This window comes from Heteronotia binoei, chromosome 15, assembly GCF_032191835.1.
Source record: "Heteronotia binoei isolate CCM8104 ecotype False Entrance Well chromosome 15, APGP_CSIRO_Hbin_v1, whole genome shotgun sequence".
NCBI classification, from domain to species: Eukaryota; Metazoa; Chordata; class Lepidosauria; order Squamata; family Gekkonidae; genus Heteronotia; species Heteronotia binoei.
The window spans coordinates 32,781,751-32,805,055 of NC_083237.1; the positions used below are offsets into that span (position 1 = coordinate 32,781,751).

Here is a 23,305-nt window from a genome sequence, read left to right on the forward strand (position 1 = left end):
CTCATAGGTGAGACAGCTGGAGAAGTTGCTGGGAATTTCTGAGTTTGGAAGACTCCATTCTGAGCTTTGTGGGGCTGCCTAAAATTCTGAGGTGTGATAGCTGGGGAACTGCTGTTTGTTTGGTCTTTGTTTGCTCTTTGTTTGGTTGAGTGGGTTAAAGGAGAAAGAGACTGAGAGTGATTGAGAGTGATTGCTGCTGATTGCTGAGGAGTGCCTCTGCTCCACCCTCTTTGCATTTTAAGCTGCGCCTTGCCAAAGAGCTAAAGGGGGCTCCCTAAGGACCAGGAACCCAGATCCCTGATTTCCTTGTTCTCCCAATAAGGTAAGTTGACCCTCCAGAAGGGGAGCCACTTAAACAAACAGCATTTAAAGAGGACTGTATATTTAAAGTCTTGGGTGAGTGCTCGATGCAAGGAGCTCCTGGTCCTCAGGGAATGAGTTCGTACCCTTGAGGCCGAGGTGACTGCCCTGGAGAAGCAGAGACGGTCAGTTAGGCATTTGGGGAAGACTTTCAGGGGTGTATTAGATGAGCCCCGCTCTGAACGTAGCAGCACCGTTGCTGCCAGAGAGCGTGAAGGTCGAGAGGGAACAGGGCACCATGCTGAGGATAAGGGGAACGCGCCCTCAGAAGAGACCTCTTCTTCGGTTGGTGAGCGGGAATCCTTTCGCGCCAAGGAACCATCCCTGGGCAGGGGAAGAGGGGCGGGGGTTGGTAGTTGGTGATTCGATCCTTAGGCAAGTAGATAGCTGGATGGCAAAACTGCGTACTGACCGTATGGTGACTTGCCTGCCTGGTGCAAAGGTAGCAGACATTACGCGTGTAGTAGATAGGCTGATAGACAGTGCTGGGGAGGAGCCTGTGGTCGTGGTGCATGTTGGCACCAACGGTGTGGGGAAATGCAGTCGTGAGGTCCTGGAGGAAAAATTTAGGCTGCTAGGTGGGAGACTTAAGGCCAGGACCTCCAAGGTAGCCTTCTCGGAAGTGCTACCTGTTCCACGTGCAGGGCAGGAGAGACAGGCACAAATTAGAAGTCTCAATGTGTGGATGAGACGATGGTGTAAGGAGGAAGGGTTTAAGTTTGTTAGGCACTGGGATGCTTTCTGGAACAAGCGGGAGCTGTACAAAAGAGACGGTCTCCACTTGTCTCCGGATGGAAACAGGCTGCTGGCGCTTAAAATCAGCAAGGTGGCAGAGCAATTTTTAAACTAAATCTTGGGGGAAAGCCGACAGGAGATGAAATGTCTCTGGTTCGGGAGGACTCGTCTCAAAGAGATGAAGGGTTGGCTGCTATTTTTCTGGAAGCATGGGGGCACAGTACTACATAGCACACTTCACAAAGTATTTGTCACCTGCTGGGAACAAGGCAAACTACCACAGGACTTTCGCGATGCAATCATCATCAAAGGAGAAAACAAGAACAAAGGAGAAAAGTCAGACTGCTCCAACTACCGGGGGATAACCTTGCTCTCCATCGCAGGCAAAATCCTTGCCAAAATACTCCTGAACAGACTGGTGCCCACCATTGCAGAAGAACTCCTCCCAGAGAGCCAGTGCGGCTTCAGAGCTAACAGGAGCACCACCGACATGGTATTTGTTCTCAGGCAGCTCCAAGAGAAATTCAGGGAACAGAACAAGGGTCTATATGTGACTTTTGTCGACCTTACCAAAGCTTTCGATACCGTTAGCAGGAAAGGCCTGTGGCAAATCTTGGAACGTTTAGGATGTCCCCCAAGGTTCCTCAGCATAATCATCCAGCTACATGAAGACCAGCGAGCCGAAGTCAGACACTGCAACGACCTCTCGGAGCCCTTTCCAATAGGCACAGGTGTAAAGCAAGGCTGCGTTCTCGCGCCAACTCTCTTTACGATCTTCTTTAGCATGATGCTTCAAAGAGCCGCAGTAGATCTAGATGATGACGATGGTGTCTACATCCGCTATTGCACTGATGGCAGCCTGTTCAACCTGAGGCGACTAAAGGCTCACTCCAAGATAATGGAAAAACTCATCCGAGAGCTACTATTTGCTGATGATGCTGCACTCGTCTCCCACTCGGTATCAGCTCTGCAGCATATGACGTCCTGCTTTGCAGAGGCTACCAAGCTATTCGGCCTAGAAGTTAGTCTGAAGAAGACAGAAGTTCTCCACCAGCCTGCACCCCAGGAAGATTATCACCCTCCCTGCATCACTGTGGGTGAATCAGTTCTGAAGACAGTCCAGCAGTTCAGCTACCTGCGGTGCATCATCTCCTCAGATGCCAAGATCGACAAGGAAATGGACAACAGGCTGGCAAAGGCAAATCGTGCATTTGGCCGACTGCACAAAAGAGTGTGGAGCAACAAGCATCTGAAAAAAGGCACAAAGATCAATGTTTACAAAGCGCTTGTGATGACAACCCTCATCTACGGCTCCGAATCGTGGGTTTTATACCGTCATCACCTGCGACTCCTTGAGCGCTTTCATCAGCGCTGCCTTCGCACCGTCCTCAACATCCACTGGAGTGACTTTGTGACCAACACTGAAGTCCTCAAGAGGGCGGAGGTTACAAGCATCGAAGCACTGCTGTTGAAGATGCAGCTGCGCTGGGCAGGGCATATTTCTAGGATGGAAAACCACCGCCTTCCCAAGATTGCTCTGTATGGCGAACATTCCACCGGCCATCAAAATAGAGGGGCACCAAAGAAGAGGTACAAGGACTCCTTGAAGAAATCCCTTGGCACCTGTCGCATCAACCATCACCAGTGGTCTGACCTAGCCTCAGATCGCAAAGCATGTAGGCACACCATCCACCAGGCTGTCTCTTCCTTTGAGAACGCACGCATAGCTGGTCTTGAGGACAAAAGGAGATTGAGGAAGAATCGCACTGCTACAGCACCAACCCCAAATCAGACTTTTCCCTGCAGCCACTGTGGCCGGATCTGCCTGTCCCACATTGGTCTTGTAAGCCACCAGCGAGCCTGCAGCAGACGTGGACTACTGCACCCTTCTTAAATCTTCGTTCGCGAAGTCAAGCCGAGAGAGAGACATCTGCGACGCAAAATGTCCGGCACTTCCTGGTTATGCGGAGCAGTTGGTGGGAAATCCGCGTAGACACTGCACGGTGAAGAGGGACGTCGCTCCGAGGTAAGCTATGTGGGAAAATGCCCTAACAGTAAAATGCATACTTAAAGATGGCACATCAAAGGTTCTATAAAAAATACTATGTTCTCAAAACATTCTTGTATTCACGTGTGAAACTTCACACAACGCCTTCCTTATCTCTCTAGGGCGTCCAGGATGGCCTTGCTGGCCTGGGAGCCTGTCCCCGGAGGTGCTGACTTCAAAGAGCACATTCCTGTATTTGTTAGTAGAAGCGAGGGAAGGGAGGGGGAGTTCTACTACTTTGATTTGCATAGCTTTATTCAGAGTTAGTAACTTTTCTATATTGCTATAACTATATTAATAAAGGATAAACAATCAGCTTGCAATGAACAGTGCTTGACATACTGCCCCCCCTAAGCTCCTGCTCGGGGTTTGTCTTGGTGCAGTAGGTAAAATCTTTTGAGAAGTAACGGAGCCCTGAGGTCTGTTGACTTGACCCGTTCATCACAGCTAGGGGGAAAGTATTTCCAGCGGACCAGGTAGTACAGTACTCCCCATTTCAATTTGGCATCTAATACCTCTCGCACCTCATGATGACTCTGACCCTTCACCTGAATAGGTTTGGGCTCTTGAAAGTGGGGGTGCCAGCTTGTAGCCCCCAGATCTCGCCGAAGAAGGCTGCAATGGAAAACAGGATTAATTTTACTAAACATTTTAGGCAGTTCCAGCTCCACTGTCACTTTATTTATGACTCTCTTGATTGTAAATGGCCCCAGGTATTTGTAAGCTAGTTTTCTGGGGCAGAGGTAAGTTCTTAGGAGACAGAAATACAGTTTCCCCCACTTTGAATTCCCACTCCGGAGAATGCTTTTTATCGTACTGAGCCTTATAGTCCCTCTTTGCCATTTTGAAATTGTCTTGAATCACGGCCCACCCTTTTCCCAGAGTTTTCCACCATTGCAGTAAGGGGAACGGTTTTCCTTCATAACCATTTACGATTTTGAAGGGGGTTGCTTTGCTTGAGCTATGGAGGCTGTTGTTATTCCCATACTCTGCGAACGGTAAAAGTTCCACCCAGTTAGATTGTTGATAATTCACATAACATCACAAATACTGCCCAAGAAGGGCATTCACACGCTTTGTCTGTCCGTCCGTCTGCGGGTGATAGGCAGAGCTCAAACCCTGTTCCATTCCAGTTAGTTTGCAAAACTCCCGCCAGAAGTTGGCAACGAACTGCGACCCGCGGTCGCTAATGAACTTATCGGGGAACGAGTGGAATTTGTCCACGTGCTGGAAAAATAAGTAAGCAAGTTTCTTTGCAGTAGGTGGTTTTTTACAAGGGATAAAATGGGCTTGCTTTGAAAACATGTCCACTACCACCAATATCACCGTTCTGCCCTGTGAGGCCGGTAACTCCACTATAAAGTCCATGGAGACTACTGACCAAGGGCACTCCGCTGTCGGAGTGGGTTGGAGGAGGCCGGGGACTTTCCCTCCCCGTTTCTTCGCCATTATATACACTGGGCAGGAGTTTACAAATTCTGAAATGTCTTTTTTCTTATACAGCCACCAGAACTGTTTGTTGACTAAATGCAATGTCTTTACATACCCAAAGTGCCCAGACAGTTTATTGCAGTGACAATGCTGTAAAACTTTCTGCCTTAAGATTTTTGGAACATACAGCTTCCCATCGTGATAACAGAACCCTCCTGTCCCTTTTATTAGCCCATCAGGCCTCTCCTCCCCCTCATGCTCCGTTTCTTTGATCAGTCGGTGGCCCCCCCCACGGTTCTGGCACTTTGGGCTTTTTTCCCGATCTGGTTGTTACTGTGCCTGCCACCGTGCTAGGAGAAATGATAGAGTCTACCACCTCCTCTCTTTGACTTTTGTGCTGAGGCAGTCTAGATAGCGCATTGGCTAAGAAATTCTTTGAACCAGGGATGTGCTTGAGCGTGAAGTCAAATTTTGCAAAAAACCCCCGGCCCACCGTATTTGCTTTTCGGTTAGTTTTCTACGGCCCGTGAGTGCCTCCAAGTTCTTATGATCAGTCCAGATTTCAAAAGGCACTCTTGCCCCCTCTAGCCAGGAATGCCAGGTTTTCAGTGCAAAAGTCACTGCAAATGCCTCCTTGTCCCACACCGACCAATTGCGCTGTTCCTGTGAGAACTTTTTAGAAATATAGGCACATAGTCTCAGTCTCCCCTCTGCATCCCTTTGCATCAATATGGCTCCCACGGCCACGTCGGAAGCATCACATTGCACCACAAAAGGTTTAAGTTCATCGGGGTGGGTCAACACTGGTTCACTCGTGAACAACCGTTTAAGCTTTTCAAATGCCCTCTGACTGTCACGGCTGGGGCCGGGTCAGGCAAAGTCCAGAGGCAGTCCGAAGTCTGTAGCCAGTAAGCAGAAGGGTCCGAGGCGCCAAATCCGAATCAGTGTGCCAGTATCGCAGGTCCGAGGTCCAGAAGCCGAGGTCAGGGAGTCCAGAAGTCAAAAGCCAAAGTCAGGGAGTCAGGAACCAAAGTCAAGCCGGAGTGGATGCTAGGATGTCAGAGAGATGACTAGTTGCTTCCACAAAGCCTCCTCCCAAAGCCCACAGCTATATAGCCCTCTGCTGCCTGTTGCTCATTTGGGCTAATTGCTGTCTCAGAGCAGCAGCCAGGATCCTGCCGAAACTTAAGCATCCTCACACTTAGAAGGGCCAGAATCCTTTCACCACTCAGGGCTCAGGGAGCGTCTTGCTTGTGAGCGTGCCGCCCTCCTCCGATCCCTGAGGTCCTGACGAAGGCGGTCACGCACACGAACCACCCGAGAGGGCGAGGCAGGGGGGCTTGGATCTTCTTCAGCAGGAGGCAGGGGCACTGGTGCAGGTGGCAGGGGCACAGTTCCTTCTGCAGGCTCTGCAGGCTCGGTTTCTTCTGCAGGGTCCCCAGCACCCATGACACTGACAGTCTGTAGTCCAAGCTAGTTTCGCCCCAGGTTTTTTCACCTCGGGTCCCTTCCCCTTGGTTTTCAGTAAGTCTGTTAGTGGCAGCATCACCTGGGTGAACCCCTGAGTGAAGGTTCTGTAAAAATTAGTGAACCCAAGGAATGATTGTAGCTGTCTACGTGTCCTCGGGGGTTCCCAGTCTAACACTGCCTGAATTTTGGCGGGGTCCATCGCCAAACCTTTCCCCAACACCCGGAATCCCAAATAGTCAAGTTCCGTCTGATGGAATTCACATTTAGACAGCTTCTCATACAGTTTGTTTTCATACAGGGTGGTGAGCACCTTTCTTACTAGCTGGATGTGGGATGCCATGTCCTTTGAGTAAATAATGATGTCATCCAGGTACACCACCACCCCCTTGTACAGGTACTCTCTCAGCACTTCATTGATAAAGTTCATAAACACTCCCAGCACCCCTAGTAGTCCATGGGTTTCTGCTGCCATTTCAGACAGACCCGATTCAGTAACTGGCTGCTACCAGAATACTGTTACCTTTTCTCACAGTCCCGCAGCTGTCCCGGCACCGAGGCATGCCTGAGTTGTTATTAACAAAGAGCAGCTTCCTTCAGTTTTCAACCCCTCCTTCCAGGTTGAAATTGCCATGATGTGCTGTGTGAAATGCCCATAGCAATTCTGGGAGGACTGGCGGTTTTCATTCCTTTTCTTGCCGGCTGGCGCACCATCTCTTTACATTTTTTTTAATGTCAGGCTAAGAGCACTATAATGCAATAATGACATATCAAAACAGTGCAACAGAACCACCGTTGGGATGCCTGGGCTCCATTAAGATGTCTGAAGTCTCTGCCATTAACACTTGGTAACAAATACTCCATTGGATACACAGTTCAAGCAGGAGTGCAGGGCACCAGGCATTGGTCAGTCATCTGTTGCTAACCCTTCCATGCCCTCATGGGAGTCAAGAGAATGTGATGGGTTTCTAGGTGTGTCTGAGGCAAATATGGGGGGCGGCTGTTGCCACCTGACATTTATACCTGCTGCAGCTTGGCACAAGTCACTTTCCACCCAATAGCCTGTGGGAATGGATGGGTGCACATCAGGCTGAGTTAGCAGCATCTGTCTCATCAATCACTGATGGTCTGAACTGCCCAAACCTGCTCCCCTATGGGCAACTTATCTCCAGGTGTATCCAATGGGGTACTTGTTACCAAGTGTCAACAGCAGCGATTTCAGGCATCTCAATGGAGTCCAGGCATCCCAATGTACTGTTTTGATACATCATTATAGTGCTCTTAGCCTGATGTTCCAAAAAAAAATAAAATTGTGGAGATAACGTGCCAGCCTGCAAAAAAAGGCACAAAAACAACTGGTGCTCTCAGAAGTGAAATAAAACCAGAACAGTGTGAAACGGTTCACTTCAGACACAGAACCCTACCAGAAAGAAAATCATGTGTTTGAAATTCCCATCCCTGTCCACTATTTTATTTACCAATGAGATAAGTTGCTGAATATTCTGAAACCAACAAACTTCTTGTACAAATAAAAATTTTATTTGATTTATGTAAACCCAGAGTCATATGCTATTAAAATACAACATCCTCAGGACCACATAATCCAGTGTGGTCAGCCCTTAGAGCTTGGGCACAATACAATGGGAAATGTTAAATAATAAAATTAGAATTAAATTCCTGGTGGCAGCATTACCCAGACAGAGAATGAGAAAGAGAGGTGACAAGAAAGACATAACATAGCTTTATAGAAAAAGTGTAACATATCTAACTTTAAAGAAAAAGTGTGACACCTGCCTTGGAGGATATGATGCAGAAGAGCTCCACAGCTGCCATATAACATAAATAGTTTCAAAACAGTATAACTGTGATCACTTTCCACAAAGAACCTCAACAACTGATGCTCTGAGGTGACTAACTGACCCAAATTCACAGGCAGATAAACACAAGAAGAAACACACGCACATATATATTTTTTCATTGTACTATCTTTATTAGATGCTCCTTCTTGTTAAGGTGGGGTTTCAACACAATGATATCACATTTTGGGGAAAAAAAGCAACCCAATAAACCAGCACTGGAGGCCAAAATGGAGAAAATCTCTACAGCCACCATATATTTTCCCTTTGCACTCAGGTAAGTTGGAACAAATGATAGCCATACACTGCAAAAGAGTAACATGCTGAAAGTGATAAATTTGGCTTCATTGAAAATGTCAGGGAGCTTCCTGGCAAAGAAAGCCACAGTGAAGTTGACAATGGCCAGAAGGCCTATATACCCCAGCACACAGTAAAACATGATAATTGAACCCTCATTACATTGCAACACAATTTCTTCTTTCACTGAATTCATATCAGCATCTGGGAATGGGGAATTGGTTACCAGCCACACAGTGCAGATGCCTGTTTGGATAAGGGAGCAGGAAAGCACAATGGAGATAACAATTCTTTTCCCCACCCACTTTTTCATCCTGCTTCCTGGAGTGGTGGCCATGAAAGCCAGAACAACAGTGAGTGTCTTTGCCAATATGCAAGATACAGCAATGGAGAAGATAATGCCAAAAACAGTTTGCTGGAGGAGGCAGGTCATCTTCTCAGGTTGCCCGATAAATAGCAAAGCAGAAAGGAAACAGAGCAGGAGGGAGATAAGGAGGGTGTAAGTGAGATTCTGATTGTTGGCTTTGACTATGGGTGTGTCACTGTGCTTCAGAAATGTCCCTAGAACCACAGCAGTGACCACAAAAAAAGAAGATAGCCAAAATGGCTAAAGAGATCCCCAAAGGTTCTTCTTAAGACAGGAAGGTTTCATGTTTGAAGATGCATGAATCCTGGTCCTTGTTTGGGTATTGATCAACTGGGCATTTGTAACAGTTATCTGCATCTAAAAAAAGTTTTAGCTTTAACTTTCTCAAAACATTCCACAATTATTCTGCTTGCAAAAATGGTCTTCTGCACAATGAAATAAGAAGATTGTGTTGATGGATACAAGGGTAGATTTCCTTTTATAATATAGTGACTATCAGCAGGGCTTCAAAAAACCAATTCTTTCCAATATCATTCTGTCTGCTAGATTCACCAAAACAAATTGTGAAGCCATACAAAGCAGTTAGAGCTCATGATGAAAATCTAAAGAGATTACTTGGCTTACCTGTTCAAGACCTGATGTTCTGCCCTTCGTCTATTCAGCACACAAATGGATGCCATATGAAATGGCTACTATGGGGTCAGAGGGAGCAATTGCAAAATGACTGCTGTAAGGTGATGAGGGGCAATCACAAAATGTTTAGACATCACAAGTGATCAATGAAGGTATCTATTTCTTAGCAGGTGCTCCTGTATTCACAAAGGTGAAGCCTCCTGTTTTCTTCTTAAGCACCTTCTGCTTCAGTGAGGTAATTGAAATCCAGGAGGAAGAGATACTTTATGGGAAAACCAAATGAGTGCTAGAAAAAGATATTGGATCAGAAACCAATTAGTAGCTGTCACAGTGCCTGGATGAGCCACGTTGGGGAACACTGCTTTATAACATGAGCTATCCATGCATTTGGTTTGTCAGAATTATCCAGCCTGCTGCATTTCTTACCTTTCTGACTTGAAATCTTCCCTCCTGGACACAAAACACAATCATAGCAGCAAAATGGCTTCCCTTCCTGCTTTCTCTTCCTATAGCCAGGGGGACAACTGTCAGTGCACACAGATCTGGGCAATGCCTGGTCCCAAATTGGAAAGAAAAGTAACGTGAAACTGGTATTACATTATGCCTGAGGAATAATTATATTCTCGGCATTTTTAAAATTAACAGGTTTATTTTATAAGGAATTCTGCATCATGGTGGTTTTTCAGTTAGTTCTTGGAAACAATACCATCATTCTTTACCAGGCACAGAATAGAGTCATCAGATGCCCTCATCCTACAGATTGCTCCATAAATTGCATATGTTTTGAACTGGCCATTGGATCTGTCTGTGGCCTTATCAGCCTCTGAAATAATTGTTTGGATGGAAGCATGGTCCTGAGCTTAAATTATCCGCTTTCTAGCAAAGCATTTTTGAGGTACGTACAGATCCACAAATTCCCCAGCATCATTCTGCATGGTGCTACTAGTTACGTGCAAGAAGAAATTCTCTCTCACGCCACAAATAGGGATGTGCAAAAAAAAAAAAAAAAATTCGGAATTACACGGATTCGGAAGTACACGGGGAAAAAAAATTCGGATTCCCCATGCACTACTGAATACCGTATTCGGAATAGCCGCATATACCGTAGATGCACGGCTATTACCGAATATACGGCCCTATTATACCCTATGGGCCATTGAAATCAATGGCAAATAGGGTATATTTGAAGCCGCCTGGAGGGGGGGGTTGAGGGAGAGCCCCCAAATTTGCAGGGAACTCTCCCCTCCAACCCCCCCCCCAAGTCCCAAAAAGATTGGGCCAGGGGACCCCATTCCAGGGGCAGCCAAAGAGGGTGCCCCTATTCCATCATTATACCCTATGGGCCATTGAAATCAATGGCAAATAGGGTATAATTGAAGCCGCCTGGAGGAAAGGGGGTTTGAGGGAGAGCCCCCAAATTTGCAGGGGACCTGCAGGGGACTCTCCCCTCCAACCCCCCCAAGTCCCAAAAAGATTGGGCCAGGGGATCCCATTCCAGGGGCACCCAAAGAGGGTGCCCCTATTCCATCATTATACCTTATGGGCCATTGAAATCAATGGCAAATAGGGTATAATTGAAGCCGCCTGGAGGGGAGGGGGTTTGAGGGAGAGCCTCCAAATTTGCAGGGGACCTGCAGGGGACTCTCCCCTCCAACCCCCCCCCCCAAGTCCCAAAAAGATTGGGCCAGGGGGTCCCTGTCTTTGGGCTCCCCAAAAGGCCCATTGCCAACAATGACGGGGAAAGCCCAATTAGCCACTTCCTCCACTACAATTGCTGTGGGGAAAGTGGCTCTGGCCAGAGGGGGGTTTGAGGGAGAGGCCCCAAAACTGCAGGGCAGCTTCAGGGGACTCCCCAGCATGCAACCCCCCTGGCCCCAAAAGACAGCACCCATCTGTGGGCACCCCAAAAGGAACACTGCTCCCAATGGTGAGAAAAAACCAATTAGAGCCACTTCCTCACTGCAATTGTCATAGGAAAAGTGGCTCTGGGGAGCAGGAGGTTTTGAGGAGAGCCCCCCAAACTGCTGTGCAGCTTCAGGGCACTGTCCCACACAAAACCCACAAGGCCAAAAAAAAATTGGACCAGGGGGTCCAATTCCTGGGGCACCCAAAGCCAAACCGAACTTCACACCAGAGAATCTCTGTAGGCCCCAAATGCACTACATCCCTCTATCTAATCTATGAACCCTGCAGGCCTGGCACCAATATAAACCCAATTGCCAACATCACTGCCACACAAAACACAATCTGCTCAAGGTCTGCTCTGCAGACCTGGCTGCAGCAAACCCAGATGCCAGCTCACACCCTCACCAACCCCCACACCAACCAGAGGCAATTTAAAAAACCAAAACAAAACCAGCAGAATCACAAAAGGCCAAGTGTTAAAAAAGTGGCCTTTTCACCAACAAGAAAAGGGGGACAAAAGTGGCCTTTTAAACAATGAATATTAGGCCAAACAGCACCCCCCCCCAAGAACCCAAAGAAAAGAGTAACAGCAGCAGCACAACACAGCACAGCAGCAACAAATCAAACACTGAATACTTTTAAAACAGTAAAAAATTAACTTTTAACAATACAGGAACTTTGCCACCCCCTCCCCCCAAAAAAAACCCTTCACCCTAACCCCAAGAAATCCAAGCCACCCAAATCAGGAGAAGTAAAAGGACACTGCACTTTTAAAAGTCCTCTCACTAAATTAAGATATGGGCAAATTGGCAAACCCCCCCACCCCAGGCCCCCTCCCCAAGCAGAAACCCCCAAATAAGCTACCCCACCACCACCCAAATCTGGATAAGTAAAGGGACTCTAAGTCTTTAAAAAAAGTCCTTTTACCAACAATAAATAAAAACAAGAACCTAAAGAGTGTCTTACCTTGTCTTCTCTAGTCCAGGGAAGTCTGAGTGAGAGAGCTGCAGCTTAAGCGAAGGGCCAGCCAGCCACTGCCAGCCCTTTGCACAATCTCTCACACACAGCATGGAGGAGTCAGCCAGGAAGGGAAGACTCCTTAGAAAGCCCTTCAAAGCATGCATTTGCAATGCATTTTGCAAATGCATGCTTTGGATTGGCTGCTGGGGCTCCTCTTCCCCCTCCCCCCCCCTGATCCCAGGGAGGTTAAGGCAGAGGCGGGAAGAGGCCACTGAAGGCGCCAAAGCAGCTCCTTTGAAGCTCCAGAAGCTAATTGCCACCTTTTGAATTGACAGCTGTGTGCTTACGAATAGCTATTCGTAACTACACAGTGAGCCTATTCGGCTGCCGTATAATGGGTGCTTATGGAAGTCGGCTGCAGGCTATTCCGTATGCGGCCGAATCAGCACTGATTCGGCTGTAAATACGGCTCGGCCGAACCGAATGCACATCCCTAGCCACAAACTCAGGCAGGAAAGGGCATCCTCAGCATTACTGACATTCTAGCGGCGACAGGATAGGACTGATTTCAGAATTTTGAGGCCAGATGTTTTGATCTGGATATCACTGCTTTGACTATCCTTCCTATTTGTTGAATCAGATTTCTGAGATTCTTTATTTTCATGCTCCTTCCTGTACCCTTACAATGATTTCCCCATCAAATATCTATTTAAAAATATGCAATGGTGTTTGTGACTTTGAAACAACATACAAACATTACACACACGTGTGCTAACATAATACTACACAGGTATGTAATACAAATAGTCATGTAATTCCAAATGATAAACAGATAACTGAAGACTTTTTGAAAATGTTAGATGGCACATTTCCAAAGTAGCTTACTTTCTTTTTTCACCTCCATTTTATCTTCACACCAACCATGTAAGGCAGGCTGAGAGTGTGTGACTGGTCCAAGGTCACCCAGCAAGCTTCAATAAGAGCATGGGGATTTGAACCTTGGTTACCCAGATCCTAACCTGAAACTCTGACTGCTATAGCATACATACAATGCACATAAGAACATAAGAACATAAGAGAAGCCATGTTGGATCAGGCCAACGGCCCATCCAGTCCAACACTCTGTGTCACACAGTGGCAAAATTTTTTTATATATACACACACACTGCGGCTAATAGCCACTGATGGACCTGTGCTCCATATTTTTATCTAAACCCCTCTTGAAGGTAGCTATGCTTGTGGCCGCCACCACCTCCTGTGGCAGTGAATTCCACATGTTAATCACCCTTTGGGTGAAGAAGTACTTCCTTTTATCCGTTTTAACCTGTCTGCTCAGCAATTTCATCGAATGCCCACGAGTTCTTGTATTGTGAGAAAGGGAGAAAAGTACTTCTTTCTCTACTTTCTCCATCCCATGCATTATCTTGTAAACCTCTATCATGTCACCCCGCAGTCGACGTTTCTCCAAGCTAAAGAGTCCCAAGCGTTTCAACCTTTCTTCATAGGGAAAGTGCTCCAGCCCTTTAATCCAGCCCTTTTATCCCTTTAAAGAGGATAGATTTATGACTAGGCCTGGGTAGGCCTATGCTCTGATTCATTATATGGCAGCTTTATGTATGTTCATATAGAATATAAATATATAAATGTGATATAAATGTGATAAACAAGATAAAATAGAATAACCATGAATGCAAGCATTTACAGTTTAGATGTTTAACAGTTTAATGTTAATTTAAATTAACATTACTGTAGAACTGATTTATTTAAGATCAGGACATAATGAAAAAGGAGGGAATACTTACACTGTCTCACTAATCCAGGAGTCATAGGGTTGCTTGAAGTTATTCAGGTCTCCAGGAACTGAGATCAAAGACACAATGCCACCAATGATCAAATCACCTGGATTAAAATATCTATAAAGAACAGGGAGGGAATCACCAACAGAGCTTTTCATTGTATGAGATGTCCATGCTATGTGAAAAAACAGTAAAAACAGTAATGTCTTTATCTTCTAACATGCAGATCTTCCATCAACTTGTTGGCTGCCTTGTTTCACCTCTTTTCATTGCATCCTTCCTTTTTTCTTGTTTCTGCTAATTGCTCTATATTTTATGTGTTACAGATATGTGATTTAAATACACTTCTGATAAATAGTAAATAACTGTAGTTTTTTCTCCTGTTAATAATTCTGCCTAGATGTTATATCATATTTGAAGATGTTTAGACTCTTGTCTTTTATAGACAATTATAAGACCTTTCTGCAATAGGACTGTAACAGAAACAATTCTGAAGACAATATCTTAATGGTATCTCAAGTAGCTGGTAGATTGTCAATTGCAATACCTTGCTAATAGTTAAAACTCACTATATCATGTATTACTTTTTTAAATATTTGAATGGTTATCTTGTATTATGCATTGTATACAGGGCCTGGTTTCACTAATCACACTGTATATACTAATATTTGGTTGAATGTAAATTAGTTTGTCAGCCTTTTCTTTTGTGTGGTACTCAGTACCCACTTTGTTTTCACACTAATCCCATTCTACTGAGTAGACCAGTCCAATTTCTATGCCTGTGACTCAACTCATAAGCCTACAGAATACAGCCTGAAGGAACAGATATCATACTGAACGAATCTTGTCTGCTCTTAGTCCCTGAGCCTTGATTTGAGTTGCACAGAGACTATTTATTCAGTACTCAGTGGTGCTCCCAGTGTCTGAACATGGGCTTCAAAAAAATGGAGGATTAATCACTATTATTTGTATAATTATATGAAAAGGAGAAAATGACTTGCTTGGAATAATGCTTTTGACCAATGCTTAATCCCAGAGGAGGTGCGGGCCCTGCGGAACTTAGACCGCCCTCTTCAAACAGGCGTTCACCAATAACTGAATTTAATGTTTACCGCCAGATTAATAACGTTTACCGCCAGTGTTAATTTAGGAATGTTTTAATTAATTATTGACTATTGACTGGTTTTAATGTGAATTTTAATGTGAATTTAATGTTCTTATTATTGTATTGTTTACTTGAAATGCTGTTAGCCGCCCTGAGCCTGCTTCGGCGGGGGAGGGCGGGATATAAATAAAATTTTACATTACATTACATTACATAATCAAGAGTTGCCAAGAGTTAGCCTCTGGTGAGGAATAGTTTTTTGTGTGTGAAGCATGCACGTGGGGTGCAATGATGTCACCCATGAGTGATGTCATCATGCTGGTGATATTACGTGCTGGCCGCTCTAGGCATTTCCAGGAAATTTCTATGGTTTTCTCAGACACTCTATTAAAATCAGTTTCCTTACATGCCCTCGATCAAGCACCCAAAATGTTTTTTTCAATGTGCATATATGTGAGAAATTTTTAAGGAGGCCATAGAATTCATTGCCAGAGGATGGCCACAAGTAAATATGGCATAAAAGAGATTAGACAAATTACTGAAAGATATTATTAGTTGTGGAAGCCACCACATTCAGGGGGAAGTAAACCTCTGAATATCAGTGACAGCAGGTAACATCAGGAAAAAGCCTCAGCCTCTATGCCCTAGGTTGCCCTCAAGAGTAAATTAGTTGCCCAGTCTGTGAGAAATGATGCTGGACTTGATGGCTCAATGGTCTGATCCAGGAGGGTGTTTCTTATATTCCTAGTAAGTAAGTAATTCCTATTAGTAAGATTGCAGTCACATATCTACATCATTTCAACAGTCAGAAGACAACGTTGCATATTTTAAAAATGTGGTTAGATCCAACCAGCTGTTCTGCTGATGACAAAGGAAGGCTGGGTTCCCTTTAAAATGTAAAGATAGTCCCCTGTGCAAGCACCAGTCATTTCCAACTCTAGGATGATGTTGCATTATGTTTCAATGTTTTCACGGCAGACTTTTTATGGGGTGGTTTGTCATTGCCTTTGCCAGTTATCTACACTTTACCCCCAGCAAGCTTGGTACTCATTTAAGCACCCAAAAAAGGCTATGCTGGGATCATGGGACTGGCACAGACAAAAGCAATGGAAGATAGGGCTTGTAATAAAGAAAGGAATTGAGTAATATTGGGCAAAAAAGTTGGAGGGATCCAGCCCATAGTTATCAAGCAGCTGTGCAAGAATATGTTTGCCATATGCACTGAATAATCAAAGAAAGAAAATGACTATTTGGCACTTATTCAGAGGGACATGTGCAGGCCATGCAAAATGTTCTGGGAGTTTCATCCTCTATAGTTGTTGCATAGTCTCCCACTAACAGGAAATGGGTATCCTGGGCAGATCAATCAGGTCGCCTTACTGATTTAGAATCCTCAGATGGAAGGAGACGCAATACAGCTTGGGTAAGAAGGAGGAGGATGGTAAAAGATCATACCCTTATAGGAATACTCAAAGTAGATCTAGGGATTTTTTCCGGGGCCCCAGACGAGGGAGATGCCAGACCTAGTCATAAATCTATCCTCTTTAAAGGGATAAAAGGGCTGGATTAAAGGGCTGGAGCACTTTCCCTATGAAGAAAGGTTGAAACGCTTGGGACTCGTTAGCTTGGAGAAACGTCGACTGCGGGGTGACATGATAGAGGTTTACAAGATAATGCATGGGATGGAGAAAGTAGAGAAAGAAGTACTTGTCTCCCTTTCTCACAATACAAGAACTTGTGGGCATTCGATGAAATTGCTGAGCAGACAGGTTAAAACGGATAAAAGGAAGTACTTCTTCACCCAAAGGGTGATTAACATGTGGAATTCACTGCCACAGGAGGTGGTGGCGGCCACAAGTATAGCCACCTTCAAGAGGGGTTTAGATAAAAATATGGAGCGCAGGTCCATCAGTGGCTATTAGCCACAGTGTGTGTATATATAATTTTTTTTTTGCCACTGTGTGACACAGAGTGTTGGACTGGATGGGCCGTTGGCCTGATCACATCTTCCTGGCTGGACTCCTTCATTGCTGCTGTGTGTATGTTGGTTGGTGTGAGAGATTGTGCTGCTGCTGGCTGGCCCTTGTCTTCAGCTGCTGCCTGCTGCTCTCTCACTCAGTGAGTGTCTTTGCCAATATGCAAGATACAGCAATGGAGAAGATAATGCCAAAAGCAGTTTGCCAGAGGAGGCAGGTCATCTTCTCAGGTTGCCCGATAAATAGCAAAGCAGAAAGGAAACAGAGCAGGAGGGAGATAAGGAGGGTGTAAGTGAGATTTCGATTGTTGGCTTTGACTATGGGTGTGTCACTGTGCTTCAGAAATGTCCCTAAAACCAAAGCAGTGAGCACAAAAAAAGAAGATTGCCAAAACGGCTAAAGAGATCCCCAAGGGTTCTTCATAAGACAGGAAGGTCTCATGTTTGAAGATGCATGAATCCTGGTCCTTGTTTGGGTATTGATCATCTGGGCATTTGTAACAGTCATTTGCATCTTTAAAAAAAAGTTTTAACTTTTTTTTTAACATCCCACAGTTATTCTGCTTGCAAAAATGATTCCTTGTGCAGTGGAATAAGAGGATTGTTGTGTTGATGGATAACAGGGTGGATTTTTTTCATAATACAGTGTATCAGCAGGGATTCTAAAAACAATTCCTTCGAATAACCTTCTCAGACTGCTAGATTCACCAAAACAAATTGTGAAGCCCTACGAACCAGTTAGAGCTCATGGTGAAAATTTAATGAGGTTACCTCTAGCCTGTTCAAAATATGATGTTGTACCCTTTGACAACTGAGGAACAGGAGTGGGTGCCATTATAAAATGGCTACCATGGGGCCAGGGGTAGCAATTATAAAATGGCTACCATGGGGTCAGGGGGAGCAATTGCAAAATGAATGCTGGAGGGTGCTGGAGGGTCATTCACAAAATGTTTAGGCATCACAAGCTATCAAGTCTGCAGATTCAATGATGAGTCGATGTAGATACAAAGAAACTATTTTATTGATACTGAATACTTGTGGCCTAAGCCAAGGCTTGAAAAGACTAAAGGACATACAGTAGATACATTGCATATAAGGTATACTTCAAAGGGATTCCTACGGGTAGGGGAATTGTGCAGAGGACATTCACACATAGATGTTACAAATACATTCTCATGTTGATTAGAGGCCCAGTTGGCCTTGATGCTCTCAGGCTCCTTCCTCTCCCCCGAGCCTGGGCTGAGAAGGCTCAGATAAGACTTTTCACACATCACCATTTCAAAGCAAGAATATTCTCTAGGAGGGGGGGGAGTTAAGAGGATTTGCTAGCAGCATTTGGTTACACTTTGGTTTTACCCAGCATGCTCTATATTTGAGCCAGAGTTATAGCCACTCTTGACAGTAGCTATTTCTGAACAGGTTCTCCTGTATTCACAAAGGTAAAGCCTCCAGCCTCTTTCACTTTAGACACAATTCCAACTGACCATGCGGCATTATAGGGATCAGTCACTCTTTAAATAAGTAGGATACCAGGCTTAGCTCTAAAGTACACTTTTGAGACAGAATTTGGAAGTTATAATCCATGCCTTTGCTTTAATTAAAGACTGACCCATTTCTGAACAAAGTATAAATATGACATTTTCTTGGCAGACTTTTTACAGGGTGGTTTGCCATTGCCTTCCCCAGTCATCTACATGTCAAGTCTGCTCATAACTCTGGTCAAACCTGCACCTAATCACTGGTTCAGGAGAAAGGCGTCCTGGGTAAAGCCATACTGTATTCCATTGCTGCTAGCTTGAACTCTCCTCACCCCCCTTCTTTTCTTTGTTATGTAGTATTGCTTTGAAATGGGAATATGTGAATACTTTATATGTGCCTTCTCAGGCTTGGCACCGGGGGAGGTTGGAGCCAAGAGACGCTCAAGGCCAAACCAGGCCTGAGAAAGAAATTGTAACATCAATGTGTGAATGTGCCCTGCATAGTATCCCTCCCTCAAGAATCCCTTTGAAGTATACCTTATATGATTGCATTCTACTGTATGATCTTTAGTCTTTCAATCTTACTGTAGTCGAGAGCCATGATATCAATAAACTAGATACTTTGTTTCAACGAAGACTCGTTATTGAATCTGCCGACTTGACATTTTGAAAGACTCCCCTTCGAAGCTCAACCGTTCCGGCCAAAAAGATTCCGGACAACGGGGAGTTTCCCAGCGAAGACGGGGAGGCCGAGATGCCGTGGCAAGTCCTCGACTCCAGGAGAGCAGCGGCGTCTCCTCCCCAGTTCCAGCTCGTGATCACCCCCTGGCAGTATCAACCGAGGATGTCAACCACTACCATGGACGAGGCACTGATCCGCCGGGAGGCCATCATGACCCGACACATGCGGAGGGTCCGGATGGCCGAACCAGAGACTACCAACCCGGGCACCATCGAGCCGGGGGAGGTGGACAGCATCATCGTTGTCCAGGTGCTGGAGGACGAGTCCGAGTGCGCGGAGTGCGCCAAGGGTGGCGGGGGAGAGCCGCTGCCAAAGGACATGCACAAGGAAGATGCCCGTATGTTCCGCACAATGGTGCGCCGCAAGGTCGATGGAGCAGTGCAAGGCCTGAAGGACAAAATGCGAACCCTGACGGCTCAACTGGGGAGAGCGCTGGGGGTGGCCAGGTCCAGAAGGCCACCCCTGGTCCAGCAGGCCGCCCAAGCTCGCCCGGCTCCGCCAGCGCCGGCGGCACCCCCCGCGAGAGGCCCGGCTCCTGTGATCCCACCGGCCCCGCGCGATGGGGGGAGAGGGCGAAAACTGGATGCCACCTTCGACGGGGACCCGGAGGAGGTGAACTACTTTGCCATCCAGGCGAACAGCTACATGTATTATTGGGGAACACCTTCCCTGATGAATTCAGCAGGGTGGACTACTTGGGGTCAAAGCTGCGGGGAGCCACCAAGAGGTGGTACGTGAGCCTATGCGAGGCCATGAGCCCCGACCTGGACTATGTGCCCACCTTCCTGCAATCCCTGCTGACCCAGTACGAGGACCCCCTGCAGGAGACCCGCACACTGGCGGTGCTCCGCGACATGCAACAAGGGGCCCGATCCATCCGCGAGTATGCTGCCGAGTTCAGGGCGAACGCGGCTAAAGTCCGGGGGTGGAGCGAGCTGATGAAGATTGAACACTTCACCCTGGGACTCAACACCAGCATCCTGGATCAGGCCCTTATGAAAGCGCGCCCAGACACCCTGGTGGGATGGATCCAATTGGCGGGGGAAGTGGAAACCAATCTGAAGAGGGTGGCGATGCAATGCCAGCACCAGTTGGGCAAGGGCCAGCACAAGGCGACCCCCATAAAGGCGGAAGCCCAAAAGTCCAAGAAACCCATGGGGGGGGTGCCCGTGGGGCCCCGCAAGTGCTTCAGGTGCGGGGACCCAAGTCACCTAGCTTCCAACTGCTCACAACCTCCGATCACCCGAGTGGCAGCCATGGTCACCACCTGCTCGCAAAAGAAATGGGAGCTGGAAGGACTCAGCAGGGATAGAATGGCTGTAGAGACAGAAAGAGAAGGGGAAGTACGGCCAGAGGGGGTGCTAAAGGGAATGAACGGGCTTTGGTACAAGGGAGAGAAACTGTACGTCCCCGAGATGCTGAGAAGGGAAGTCCTGCAACTCTGTCACTCCTCCAAACTAGCAGGACACTTTGGATATGTCAAAACCCTGCACCTAACCAACAGACAGTTCTGGTGGCCTTCCCTAAAGAAGGAAGTGTCAGAGTATGTGGCCAGCTTCCCTGTTTGTGTCATGGCCAAACGGAGGGGGGGGGGGGGGAAGCTGCCAGGGCTCCTACAGCCGCTGGAAACTGCCATGTGACCCTGGTCGGTGGTGTCTATGGACTTTATAGTGGAATTGCCCCCTTCCCAAGGGAAAACAGTAATCCTAGTGGTGGTCGACACTTTCTTGAAACAAGCCCACTTCATCCTGTGTACACAGCTGCCCACGGCCAAGAAATTGGCCGCCCTATTCTTTGATCACGTGGTAAAACTCCACTCGCTCCCCGACAAGGTCATTAGTGACCGCGGGCCGCAGTTCGTTGCCACCTTCTAGCGGGAGTTTTGTAAGCTGGTGGGGCTAGAGCAAGGCTTGAGCTCAGCCTATCACCCCCAGACGGACGGCCAGACGGAGAGGATGAACAGGGTTCTGGAGCAGTACTTAAGGTGCTTCATCAACCAACGCCAGTCAGACTGGGTTGATCTCCTCCTGTTTGCTGAATACGGTTACAACAATAGTGTGCACAGTTCTACAAAAGCCTCCCCCTTCTCCACAGTGTTTGGGTACGAGGGAAAGCCTATCCCGTTGCTAACAGGCGGGGAGCCCTCCGGGGCACTGTCTGCGTTTGAACAGTGGTGGCAGGGGCCGAGCAAAAGCTGGCCAACCATCCGGGAAAACCTGGAGGCTGCAAAAGAAACCTACAAAAAGTACTATGATAAGTCACATGTCCCCGCTTGGGATTTCAAAGTGGGAGACTCTGTATTCCTGTCAACCAAGAACCTACCTCTCTCCCAACCCTCCAGGAAATTAGCTTACAAATTCCTGGGACCCTTCAAGATCAAAAGGGTCATTAACCCGATGACAGTAGAGTTGGATCTGCCACCCGCTCTTGGTAAAATAACCCTGTATTAAATTGCAGCCTACTCCGTCGAGACCCTGGCTCTTCGATTTGGCATCCTCACACGCCAGGGTCCCTCCCAACAGCGAGGGGGAACCAAAGCCACGAGATCCACGAAGTCCGGGACTCTAAGACCAACCAGCCTCACCAGCTGCCGCAGGGGGTGGAGGGGGCCTAGGGGGGGCAGTATGTCAATTCTGCTCATAACTCTGACCAAGCCTGCACCTAATCACTGGTTCAGGAGAAAGGCATCCTGGGTAAAGCCATACTGTATTCCATTGCTGCTAGCTTGAACTCTCCTTACCCCCTCCTTTTCTTTGTTATCCGTTTTAACCTGTCTGCTCAGCAATTTCATCGAATGCCCACGAGTTCTTGTATTGTGAGAAAGGGAGAAAAGTACTTCTTTCTCTACTTTCTCCATCCCATGCATTATCTTGTAAACCTCTATCATGTCACCCCGCAGTCGACGTTTCTCCAAGCTAAAGAGTCCCAAGCGTTTCAACCTTTCTTCATAGGGAAAGTGCTCCAGCCCTTTAATCATTCTAGTTGCCCTTTTCTGGACGTTCTCCAATGCTATAATATCTTTTTTGAGGTGTGGCGACCAGAACTGCACACAGTACTCCAAATGAGACCGCACCATCGATTTATACAGGGGCATTATGATACTGGCTGATTTGTTTTCAATTCCCTTCCTAATAATTCCCAGCATGGCGTTGGCCTTTTTTATTGCAAACGCACACTGTCTTGACATTTTCAGTGAGTTATCTACCACGACCCCAAGATCTCTCTCTGCCAGTTCACACCCCATCAACTTGTATTTGTAGCTGGGATTCTTGGCCCCAATGTGCATTACTTTGCACTTGGCCACATTGAACCGCATCTGCCACGTTGACGCCCACTCACCCAGCCTCAACAGATCCCTTTGGAGTTCCTCACAATCCTCTCTGGTTCTCACCACCCTGAACAATTTAGTGTCATCCGCAAACTTGGCCACTTCACTGCTCACTCCCAACTCTAAATCATTTATGAACAAGTTAAAGAGCATGGGACCCAGTACCGAGCCCTGCGGCACCCCACTGCTTACCGTCCTCCACTGCGAAGACTGCCCATTTATACTCACTCTCTGCTTCCTGTCAGAACTGGCAGAACGTCAAACAAGACCCAAAACTTGTTGCAAAGTATAGGCATTTATTCGAGAACTACAGTGCTGGAGCTTCAAGATAACACTGGGAACTGAAGATCACCTTCGACGGAGACGGGGACGAGGTGGAGTACTTCACCATCCAGTGCAACAACTTTTTTACGCACTGGGGAGCAAGCTATCCCACAGAGGCGAGCCGCGTGGATCACATCGCCTCAAAACTGAAGGGGGCCGCGAGGAACTGGTACGTGGGGCTGTACACCGGGCTGGAGCTTCAAGATAACACTGATGCCTGAGCCTGGCATCTAGTTACATTTTATGCGGTTAAGACAGCAACAATAAAGCAATCTTTCACATGGTTTACAGACAAGTGTCTCGTTCTCAGGAGTTGTTATCAGAAGGGAGGATGCAGTCCCGCTGAGAGGGCCTGCTCCGCCTGGCTTCAAAGGGCCACCTGCAGATGTTGACCAGGGGTTATCTGTCACCCTCCAGTGATCACAGGGTGTTTGAAATGCAGAGCATTTTGTGTTAGTTACAGAGGCAAAGCATTATGTGTTAGTATTGGGTTACAATA

The 23,305-nt window shown here is 46.8% G+C and overlaps 2 pseudogenes; both read right to left on the reverse strand.

The window, feature by feature from the left end:
• Positions 1-8,014: 8,014 nt before the first annotated feature.
• LOC132583358 (vomeronasal type-2 receptor 26-like) overlaps positions 8,015-23,305 on the reverse strand; it is a 43,713-nt pseudogene continuing 28,422 nt past the window's right edge.
• Positions 9,841-10,128, reverse strand: LOC132583966 (small ribosomal subunit protein eS21-like; annotated as a pseudogene).